General features: G+C 35.9%; 1 protein-coding gene across 18 annotated transcripts in view; it reads left to right on the top strand.

Annotated features, from left to right (window-relative positions):
• LOC102676760 (protein unc-13 homolog B) overlaps nucleotides 1–11,173 on the top strand; it is a 352,205-nt gene that overhangs the window by 45,549 nt on the left and 295,483 nt on the right. For 2 of the 18 annotated variants that reach the window (XM_006608816.2, XM_031514174.1), the window contains exon 1: nucleotides 5,346–5,604. The exons of the other annotated variants lie outside the window; for them this stretch is intronic. The gene's annotated coding sequence lies outside the window, so the exon portion shown is untranslated. Of the gene's footprint in view, nucleotides 1–5,345; nucleotides 5,605–11,173 lie in introns of those variants that run through there. 18 annotated transcript variants of the gene reach the window in all.

The following is an 11,173-nucleotide window of genomic DNA, read 5'->3' as shown; positions in this document are numbered from 1 at the left end:
CGACAGGGTCCGCCATCTCTGCCCGCTTCGGGGGCCGCACACGTCCCGGCCGATCCCCCGAAAGCGCGAAGAAAAGCTTTGTCCCGCGCTGTGTCACGCCTTGAAAATGAAAGTTTCGACCCGAAACGGGATATGCTTTGCGAAAGGAAAGCTGCTCCAACTGTTCTCTCTTGAGTGGAATAATTAACGAGTGATCGTAATCGTGCGTGTGTTGTACACTCGAGATGGAAAGAAGAGATATGGAAATATTGGAAAAGAAGTAGGGATTAGAATTATTAGAAGACGATGGGACGATCGATCTTCCAATCCGATATCAGTTTTTCACTCTTCCTTCGGAAGATTACTTTTCCGAATTTACATTTTCATTAACGACTTAAGTCCCGGTGAAAAGTGCTCCGTCAACAGTATCCCGTTTCTTTTCCCCGAAAAGGGAAAGAGAGGGGGAGGATTTGCCCCTGTTGATCGGGGAATATTCCGGAGAATACTTTTAACGCGTTTCTCTTCCGAATTGGCGGAATTTGAATTCTATTACGATTGAAAGAATTAAGAGAAGAAAGTTGTGCGAGGATAAGATAAATAAACATCGGCGAGGAGCGAGTGGAGGATCGAAGATGAAGGCAGATGGAAAAGAAGATAGATCCAGGATTTCGTGGATCTGAAACTGATGGATGGACACTCTTCCATCCGGTAAAAGATTGAGAAGGAAGTCGCGGATCGATCGAGTCCATTCCATTTTACGTTTCCTCGTCTTCCCCCCCCCCCCTAGAATCCGAACAGAGAAGGAAGAAAGACGTTAAATTGTTTTCTCTAATCCTCGAGAAATCACGTCCGGCCGACACGTGGTCCTAGGTGTGTATACAGGTATATATATCTCCCCCGTTGCACGCTCGTTATTACCGGCTGAATCGAGGAGGTCAAACATCGGATTTTCATTTGGTGGAAGGGCAAACTCACGGCCTCCGAGCCGTCACCTATTTGCTCGTGGATCGGCGTGACTTCGATATGCGGATTGTTGACTCGAGAAATTGACGGAGGGGGAAATCGTGGAGGGAAGCTCGCTCGAGCTTTTCCTCGTTCTCTCCTCTTTTTTTCTCTTTCTCTCTCTCTCTCTCTCTCTACCCATCGAGGTTCGTTATGACACGACGTGATGGGTTCGTGGGCCACAGCCGGCAATTTGATTGAGCAATCGCGGTTTATCTGTCCCCCGTACACCTCGGCCAGTATCAGTTTCGCGGTATCGTTGCGTGACAGGTGTTTAAACAATTAGAGGACAGCTTCCTTTGATATATTAAGCCATCGAATTTGTCGATTGTTGGAACGGTGAATTCGAAATCGTGTCGCCCGATCGAAAAATATCTCTTTTTATCTTTGTTCGCTCTATTTTTGTTTCGGTTGGAACGATCGATTACGATTACGCGTAACAATTTATTAGAGTTTTTGTTTCCTTGTTACTCTGAATTGTTTATCACTCAAATAAGATTTTCCAAACGATAAAAATAAAAATTCCATTATAAATTTTTCCTCTTAAAAAGTTAAAAATTTCATTTTGCTAAAGTTTATTCTTTTATAATAAAGTTTGGATTAAAAGTTTCGCACGATTGTTAATTCCTCCTGTACGGGAGCAACTTTTTTTCGAATTATCATTTAAACTTTGTCGTCGTCGATATCAATCGCGATTGATTGGATCAACGTGTGGAAAAAAATTGGAAAAACCGTAAGGAAGTAATCCGTCGCGAAATTTTGACTCGCCGTTTAATTAATCGGGCCCGTTATCCCCGAAACGATTTGCATTTTCCCATCGTCGCAAGAAGGGCGAAATAACGGTGGCACGCAAGGAGAAGCGGCGTTGCATATGTCAGACGGATCCTCGGTCTTGTCGCCCGTAACAAATGTGCTCGTAAGATGCAGGCCTGCAAACGTCAGACGTGGGAGCGCGTGTCTTCGGATTCACGTGATGAATATACACGTATATATCCCAATTGGTACCCTGTGACCTCGTCATACTCGCAGCAATTTCCATCCATGGATCCAATTGGTACGATTTTTCAGAAAGATCGTCATTTCTATCTATCCGTAGAAATCGAGGAATATTTTCGATCGTTCGAATTCGTGAAACGCACGATTATATCCATCTATCGTGGATTTGTCAGTTTTAATAATTCAGCAAATGTATTCTTAATACTTGTTCGTCACTAGTTCAAATAATTGAAATTCAATTAGAGTTCGTCTAACCCGCGCATTCGTTAAAATTTCACTTCGATAAATGGAGTTCTACTGCATGGAAAATCCAATCCGTTGGAAATTTGACGAATACCTGTAACAGAAGTTCTTTAAAACTCCAGTGTTTTTTTTTTTAGAGAATCGAGGATCATTGACCATCGTTCGAGTTTCCTTATATACATGTTCCACGAAAAAGAAATTACGTGCAAATTGATTATCTGCCTTTCGTTTTTCTTCCATCAATAAATTTTCTCTTTCATCATCGTGACGAGGTGAAGTAGAGCTTCCTAAACCTCCAAGCTTATCTTACGCGTCACTTTTTTTTACGACGAACGGCGTCGAATTTAAATTTTACGGTCCACCGTCTTTTAAACTATGTCCCTCCATCCACCCACTCACATGCTCTCCATTCACAATTTTCTCAAAGGATAAAAATTTTCCACGCGAAGAATCGTCCGAGAAACATCCGATATTGCGATAACGACTCGTATCGCAATATAATCACCGCTTTTTACGCGTATTTCATTATCGCGGTTTCCTCAAATTGGAAGGCTGAGGCTGAAGGAATGTTTGTGAACATTTCTCGAGAGTAGAGGAACCGAGTCATTGATACATCTTCGAGAATCGTGGCATTCGTTGGCGAGATGAATTTGCACGAGTTTCGTAATCATTTCGGAGGCAGGGGCGTAGTGTCGCTTAATTGCGGGGGCGTCTTGTCCCAAAATTCGTGGGTATCATTCGCCGCTGTAATTCTCTTTTTTCTGTCCCGATTCCCTTTACACCGACAACGAAAAAGAAGAAAAAAAGAAAAAAAAGAAGGAGAAAAGACGTGTTAAGAATCGTGTCGCCCACTCGTGTTTGTATCGTCGTCGAAATGACTGTTTTCGAGATTAATTCGAGATTAATCGAGATATTATTTTAATCTTGACCTTTAGGATTTTTGATTCGTTATTTTTTTTTTTTTACAAATAATACACGTGATAGATTTTATCGGAATGAAAATTTTGACGAAGGAGAAATAAATATAGATTGATACGAATAACGTTGATATGAACGATCCTGTACACGTAATCCAAGTATCTCTCACCAACATGACAGCATAATACGAATCACTCGTTAATAATTTGAAACGATCGTGTTACCATACACAGGTCAAATGAAATTTGCATTATTAAATCGAATATTTCTGCGATCCAAACAAATTATTTCAAACGCAGCTGACCTACTTGCTATTTCGTTCAATGTATTAGGATTCTTTCTTTTTAATCATTGTTCATCTTCGAGTCTCAGAGCCTGAATTTATACGTGAAGGAACGTGAAAATTCGAAAAAGGGAACGGAAAGAAATCTTGTTTTCCTGTGCGGATTTCGTTCGAGAAATCATATTTTTCTCTTCTCGATGAAAACACATATTTGGCGAACGAACAACAGATCGATCGATTTGTTTTCCCACTTTATACATCTGATGATACACAAAAGCCCTCGCATCCTGTATCTTCTCTCGTGTTACGGTCACACGAGATAATTGGGCCCGGGAACAGATTGATACAGGGGACACACCGATTGCTAACCCAATTTGTGTCTCCCTGATAACCCCATAATCGTATAAAATTAACTCGGAGAACGTGGAGAACCTTGTCCTCGAGAACTGAGAGTTTTATCAGCTGCCTTTATTCGAGGGCAACGAAACAACAAAGTTATACTTTTATATAAGAGGTGTAAGGAGATAGCCGGGTAATTATATTTGCGGCACGAGAAAATTAATTGTGGATCTTGGGTCGAGAAAGGAAATAAATGGGTGTTGTCGGGTTTTGAAAGCACGAGGTCCGATCAACGAGCTTTTTAAAAGCGTAGGTAAGAAGTAAGGGAGGAGGATTGATAGGTAACGATACGCGATAATGAGCTGTGTTATTTTTGTAATCTCGAGATACTAAATTAGGGGAGGGGGGTGAGAAGATGTTTCGATCAGCGGATCGTTTCTTTGTCTGTTGACGGTTCTTCTTCTTTTCTCTTCTTCTTTCTTCCCTCTTCTCTTCCATCCTTCCATCTTACTGTACGCGGATTCTATCGCTTTTCATTTTCGAGGTTCTAGCCGACGACGTTTTCATCCTCTCGTCTGTCTCATGTCCAATTTAGAAAATTAAATTTTACGTCAGTTGAGATGCAAGAAAAATCAATAGCCGCTGCTTGTACGTTTTCGCTTTATATCGTTCAGACATGACTTACTGCCATTTCGACGGTCAATAGATTTTAATAGAAGGCTTGAAGCGATCGTTCGCGTAATTGTATTTTTCTCGTCCGGTTTTTTCGTGTAACGCGGTGGAAAAAAAGGAAAAACGCTTGGCAATCGAAGATAATTTCCCAAGCGATAACGATAACTTTGAATTGTCTTTTTTTTTTTCCTCTCTCTCTCTTCTCTAAAGACTACAGAGTTCTTTTTCGTTGCACGGTATTTTTTTTTATTTTCTCGTTATCGCAGAGAGGACTCGATTAAAAACGATTATTTTATGACGATATTTTGTTTTATATTTTTGTTTTATTTTTTTATTCTAAAGTAAAAATAGAAAATTTATTCGCATCGTATATGAAGTAAAATTGAAAGAATGGATTAAATTCTTGCACATCACACTTTGATATATATAGCTGAAACGAAAATTAAAAATAGTTAATAATGTGACCTCGCTTGTTTGCCAACTACGTGAATAATGCCCATTTATAGTTGAGGAAATTACGTTACGATGCGCTATCTACCACTTACTCTGGTATGTAAAGTCGTATCGTATTAATAAAATTTTTTTTTATTATCTAATGATGAATAAGTCAGTTTCGCGTGACCGCGTGACTAATGTATTCGTAAAAATAAATTTTTCACCACAAAATTATACTAGATCTCCTTGAATATCATTTATAATATTTTAGAACCGTAATTTTCGTTTTTTACGAGAAAATCTGATATTATTTATATAAATGTTTAAAGATACATGTAACAAACGATACGATAAATTTTTGAATACGAGTACCGCGAGAAGTTCGTGTTGTAACGTTTAAATCTGCCGCGTATATGAATAGTAAAATTGTTCCAGCTTCCTCCGATAGATAGAGCGGTTGTAGCCAGTATCCAAGATGGAGATTCTAAACGCGGTGCGTGCGAAGTGTATCGGAATTCGCGTGTGTATTTAAAGTTTTCTAGCAAGTGATTTAAAGTTTATATCGTGCATTGGCAATGAATATATCGAAACGTTTGTGATATAAGTGTGGAAAAATGATTCTACGCAATTGAAATATCGATTATTACCGGCGTCAATGAAGCGATTACTGACGTCAACAACGTGACAAGAAAAAACGTTGGATTTGGCGCGCTTATCGACGAGAGAATGTGAAATCAGGTAATCGTCTTTACAAATAAAATAATATGCAAATAATCATTACATTCGAGTATATTTTCTAACTTATAACACTTTCAAGAAAATATGTTATTTGTGATATATTATACTTGAATAATATCTTTAAGAGAAACATTATTTACGAGTAGAAATAATTTGATAAATTACGACGCATATAAATTTTTCCTAATGAAATAAGTACATATATGTTATTTTCGTAATAGAATATTATTTCTTTTTAACGTACGAAAATCAGTTTCACTCTCTACTCAATTTTGAAGTTAAATTTGCATCAATAAAGTTTTCTGACATCAGTATTAACTTAGTTCCTGGACTTTAGTTTAACAATTAACGTTTCGTCTTGAAGTCACTTTGCTATTAGTCACGTTATTTCTCAGAGGTCGCTTATAATCAAATCATTATGGTTCTATTGATTTTTAGAGATATTTCGATTTTTCAACTATTTTAATTTTCTATTTTTCAATTCAAACATTATTTTAAGGTTATCGTGGTCGTATAATCTTAGTTTTAAGATTCATTTAATTTAATGAAGTCGTTTTCACGGTCATCTTGGTCTTTAGGCTATACATTAGAGTTAGGATCAGACAATTAGAGCCAAGATAGATACAGAGATATCAGAATAACTAATTTTATAACGCAATTAGAATTTCTAGGTTGCAAACGTAAAGATAGCAGATTATTGAAATTATTTGGATCGTTATGACCATAATACCACAATAATATTTTGAAATTACATAGTTCTTAAATTCGTTCTTTGTCTCTAAGATTTTTATTTTTAGAATTCGATATTTTACGAACTGGAATAATTTCTAGATATGATATATATATATATAGATTATATTTATAGATTTTGCGTTCTAAATATTCTTTGTATTATTATCTACGTTATATTTATTATTTATTTATATATTATATTCATTTTATTGGAAAATTATTATCCAAATTCATAAATTTCGAGATGATTTCTATTATATATGGCAATTTGAAACTATAGATTAAGTCGTATTGTATTTCTCGAGCTCATGGTTGTCACTATTGGCTTCTGCAAGTTTAGGATGGTATTACGTTCAACTTGTATCATTGTGTCGTCGAAAGCATCACGTCTTATGATTCGGTGGATGATGTTGGACAACAAATTCACTATTGTTTCTATTTAGCCAACTTTGAATATACGTTATAATGTACGTGATTTGATTTTTTATAATTTACATTCACGAAAGTATTTTTATTCATTATTTCTCTTATTCACGATAATATCATTTGCAAATACATTTTATATACAATTTTTAATTACTTTTTAAATCGTGTCCTAATTTTCTTATTCATCATCTTGTATACACATTGCGATCATTTCATTAAATATGCTAAATAACACGATGTTGCAACAATCTCTTAGCTTAGTTTCGGAATATTGGCATTAATAATTGATGGAGGTTTGAACCCTTTTCTAAATCTCGGAATTTGTAGTTACCTGTCGAAACATTAACCACATCCGACGTGACTCAGTTTCGATAATGAAATAATATCGATGACTTCGACGTGGTAATGTTAATAAGTTTATCGATAGATTTATGTGTATTTCGTAATAGGAAAGTTTTTCATAGCAATAATAATTTTCCATGAAATTTATTAAACACGCCAAAATATACAGTTTCTATATTAAATCGAGTAATTTTCATTCGTACCATGCAAATTTTACGCATCTCTCGGATAAAAATGTATTAAAGATTGAATATAAAAAAAAAGTTTTGCCACAAATAAATTCTATAGCGCAATTTCATTCATTTTTTATAACGTAATTTTTTTTCTTTTTATATCAAATAAATAGAATTCCATTCGGATATATCTGTTGTTTGTTTGCTTGAAAAATCTGATTTCTTGAATTCTGAGAAAATATGAAAAAATTTGCATAACATTCATTGAAACGAGTGTGAAAATCATTTCTTAACTTCCTCACTCGTACAATTTCATTGTTTACGTCAATATGTCCACGGTTTTATTATTTTATATCAAATTTTTCCACACGCAAACACCTCTATTCCGATGGAAACGGATTCGATAGATTTGTTTCTCTTGAATTCCCCTTCTCCCAATAGAATTGCTATTTTCCTCACGACTCAAAACAAAAGTAATGCGTATTATTCAATCACTTAACCAATATATAAGTTGAAAGCATTTGTAAATATACAGTGTTCCACCTCCTCCCCTCTCCTCTTCGCTATTTATACAATCATAAAACTTTTAAAACGTTCTTCCATAAAAATGTACAAAGAATCCCCCGAAGATTAGCTTCTTAAATTTAAAGTTAAGCTGTTCTATAAAATATTAACTCTTTGATCACGTAATTTTCTCAATCGTCTAGCGAAAAAAATTTTAATCAAAGGAGAGGAAAGGTCGTGGCAAACGAGAGAAGAAAATCTTTAATTTTAAAAAATACGAGTCTGTTCTTTTTTTTTTAAATTTTAAAAAATTGATAAAATTTATATAGATAAAATTTAATAGAAAAATCATGTATAAATATTAAAACGAAAATAGTTGTGAAAAAATACAAGTACACTGTTCTTCTAAAATTTCCAAATGAGATAAGCGTATAAAATTCTTATCCACACGATATTTTATTATCTCTCCAACTTTTATAAATATAGAAAATATATTTTAATTTTTGAAAGTAGCTACTATAGATTTCCTCCTCTTTCATATTATAGAAAGAAAGAAGAAAAGAGAGAGAATATACTATTACACGGAGAAAAAGAGAGAGAAAAAAATCTTCCTCTTACGTTAGAACAAGGAAAAAAAAAAAACGAAGAAGAAAATCTTTTTCCTCCATTAAAGTTTTTCCACTTTTGCCATTTTCTTTTTTTTTCTCTCTCTCTCCCCCTCTAAAACTCTCATATACACTCGCAAAGATTCGTTGTTGTTGACTGGCAGGTAAAAATTTTCCATTTCCTAAACACGAATCACACGCGCTGTTTCCCCCATTCGTTTCGTTTTCGGGGAAAATTCATCAGCACCACTTCTCCACCGAGGCCCTCAATTGGCCGGTTTAAACCGGAAACTTAATTGCCGCGCCCCGGGACAAATTTTTAACGAATCCCTACGCCGGATTTCCTGCATGCCTGCATTTAAGTGGATGAGCCAGGGACGACCTTTAAATATACGAATAGGTTGTCGAAAAGGATCGGTTCTGGACGTAAAAATCCAAATTAACGAGAACAAAGGTCCCGCTCGAGCGTGATTGATTCGATCGTTCAGCCATCACCAAGCGTTTAAGCCGCAAATCCGGAGTTTGAGGTTGCGCTTTTTTTTTTCTTCTTTTTCTTTCCCCCCCCCCCCCCCCCTCCTTTCTTTTTTTTTTTTTTTTTCCCCCCCCCCCCCCCCCTCCTTTCTTTTTTTTTTTTTTTTTCCCCCCCCCCCCCCCCCTCCTTTCTTTTTTTTTTTTTTTTTCCCCCCCCCCCCCCCCCTCCTTTCTTTTTTTTTTTTTTTTTCCCCCCCCCCCCCCCCCTCCTTTCTTTTTTTTTTTTTTTTTCCCCCCCCCCCCCCCCCTCCTTTCTTTTTTTTTTTTTTTTTCCCCCCCCCCCCCCCCCTCCTTTCTTTTTTTTTTTTTTTTTCCCCCCCCCCCCCCCTTTTTTTTTTAAACGATCAAATATATATACATATGGAGATTTTACATCGCCTCGTCGTCGTTGTCCCCATCTTTGTCAATCTATCCAATTTTTTACGGTTCTGTAATCACGCATAACGATCAAGCTCGATTTGATAAATCATTGCGGTCACTTTTAATGATTCGTTAAGGTTAACACCGTTGGCGTGCCGGATAATGGCGTTCGATATTAAAAATAGGATCCCTCCCGATTTTAACCCTGATTTTTATTTTAGATTTTTCACAAGTATTCGCGTGCTTCGTATCACCGCCTCGTCAAGTTGAGCTATTTATTAATAAAATTGTGTCACGTGAGGAACGATGATCGTTGTGCACTCTCGTAAGTTTGCCTTGTTACAAGCTTGTACTTTCTTTTTTTTCTTTTTTTTTTAAACGGATTAGAGGAAAAGGAATTTTAGATTAGATTGCGGTTTATGCAAATTCGTATTTTTATATTATTTTTTATATTTTTTCTTATTTATGAATAAGGAATGGAACATAAGAGGTTGGAGATTCGTTTCACTGTTTCGATTCGAGTTTAGTTTGGATATTTTGGATTATACATTCGCGAATTTATTCTTTTTATTTGGATGGAAATATCAATATCAATGGAGACATTTATTGAATAAGAAAATTCTTGAAATTTATTATTGGTAACGATAAACAAGAAATAGGAAACGAAGAAAAGCGTTAGAAAATTCAATAACAACTTTTCAGAAATTTAACGAATTTAACTTTGCAATAAAGATATCACATTGAAAAATCTATTTTTGTTTCTGAACAATTGTTATTTACTTATTTATTGTTCCTCTGCATATTTCTATACGTGGAATTATAACTTGGAAGAAACTAATAATGGTTATATAATCTCACGAGAATCTATCGCGTTTCAAAAAATCGACGTTGATGGAATAGACTGTAAGTGGATGGTTTGATTTGTAATAAAAAGGGCCCGTTGAACGGGAAATTCGGTATTATAGCAACGAGCCAATTGGCCCCGATTTACATTTCCCTCGCCACCGTTACGTCTCCACCAATATCGGTAAGTTGGAAGCGTAAATTTTGGAACGAAAATGTCCTTATCTTCTCACGGAATGTATCGTTTACATTGTGAATCATAAATGTATCAATGCAAACCGCCGATTCTCCGTTCCTCGGTTGTGAATCGCGTTGCAAACTGCGGGAACATTCGCATGGAAGTTTCATTGGAACTTACGCTTATATGCATCGGTGAAATTGATATTGGTGGAAACACGCAGATACGAATTAAACTTGTCTCGATGAAATCGTCGTTCGTCGCTTTTTTTCCCTCTTCTTCCTGCGTTAACGCGGTTCGATGAATAAAATGGTTTAATAATAATATTTACCGTATCGAGAAAATGCGTGAAGTTTCTCGATTGACTCGTAATGATCTGCAAAAATTATTAATGGGATAAATCATATTTAGATCATGTTTAAATTCACCGATATGATCAAAAGTTTCATAAATCGTATAATATGTTTATTAAAATTTTGATATTTAATATAAATATATTTTGTACATTTAATTGTCGCGTCAATATTGAAAATTCTCAATAATTCTCTAACATTTATTTTAAACACGAATCAATGTATTTCTCCGTGAATAAATTTATTACAAAAATTAGTCGAGCTCGATCGAGTGGAGGGTAGCAATCGTTTAAAATTCCCGCCTTTTTTCGCGCCTTTCATTTTTTCGAAAGGCGGGAATTTCAAACGATCGCGTGGCGGCAAATTCGAACAGTCGCTATCTCTCGCATCTCTCGCCTCGATCGTTTCTCGCATTTTTTCTCGACGAGAAATGGAAAATCTCAGCAAAAAGAAAAGAAGAAGAAAAAAAGATCATCGCGATCTTGTCACGTGCATAAGACGAAAAGGCTCGCGTTGGCCTT

The sequence above is a fragment of the Apis dorsata genome, unplaced genomic scaffold (assembly GCF_000469605.1).
Source record: "Apis dorsata unplaced genomic scaffold, Apis dorsata 1.3 scaffold_44, whole genome shotgun sequence".
Lineage (NCBI taxonomy): Eukaryota > Metazoa > Arthropoda > Insecta > Hymenoptera > Apidae > Apis > Apis dorsata.
The sequence above is the reverse complement of the archived record's forward strand: the minus strand, read 5'-3'. Positions and strand labels throughout refer to the sequence as shown.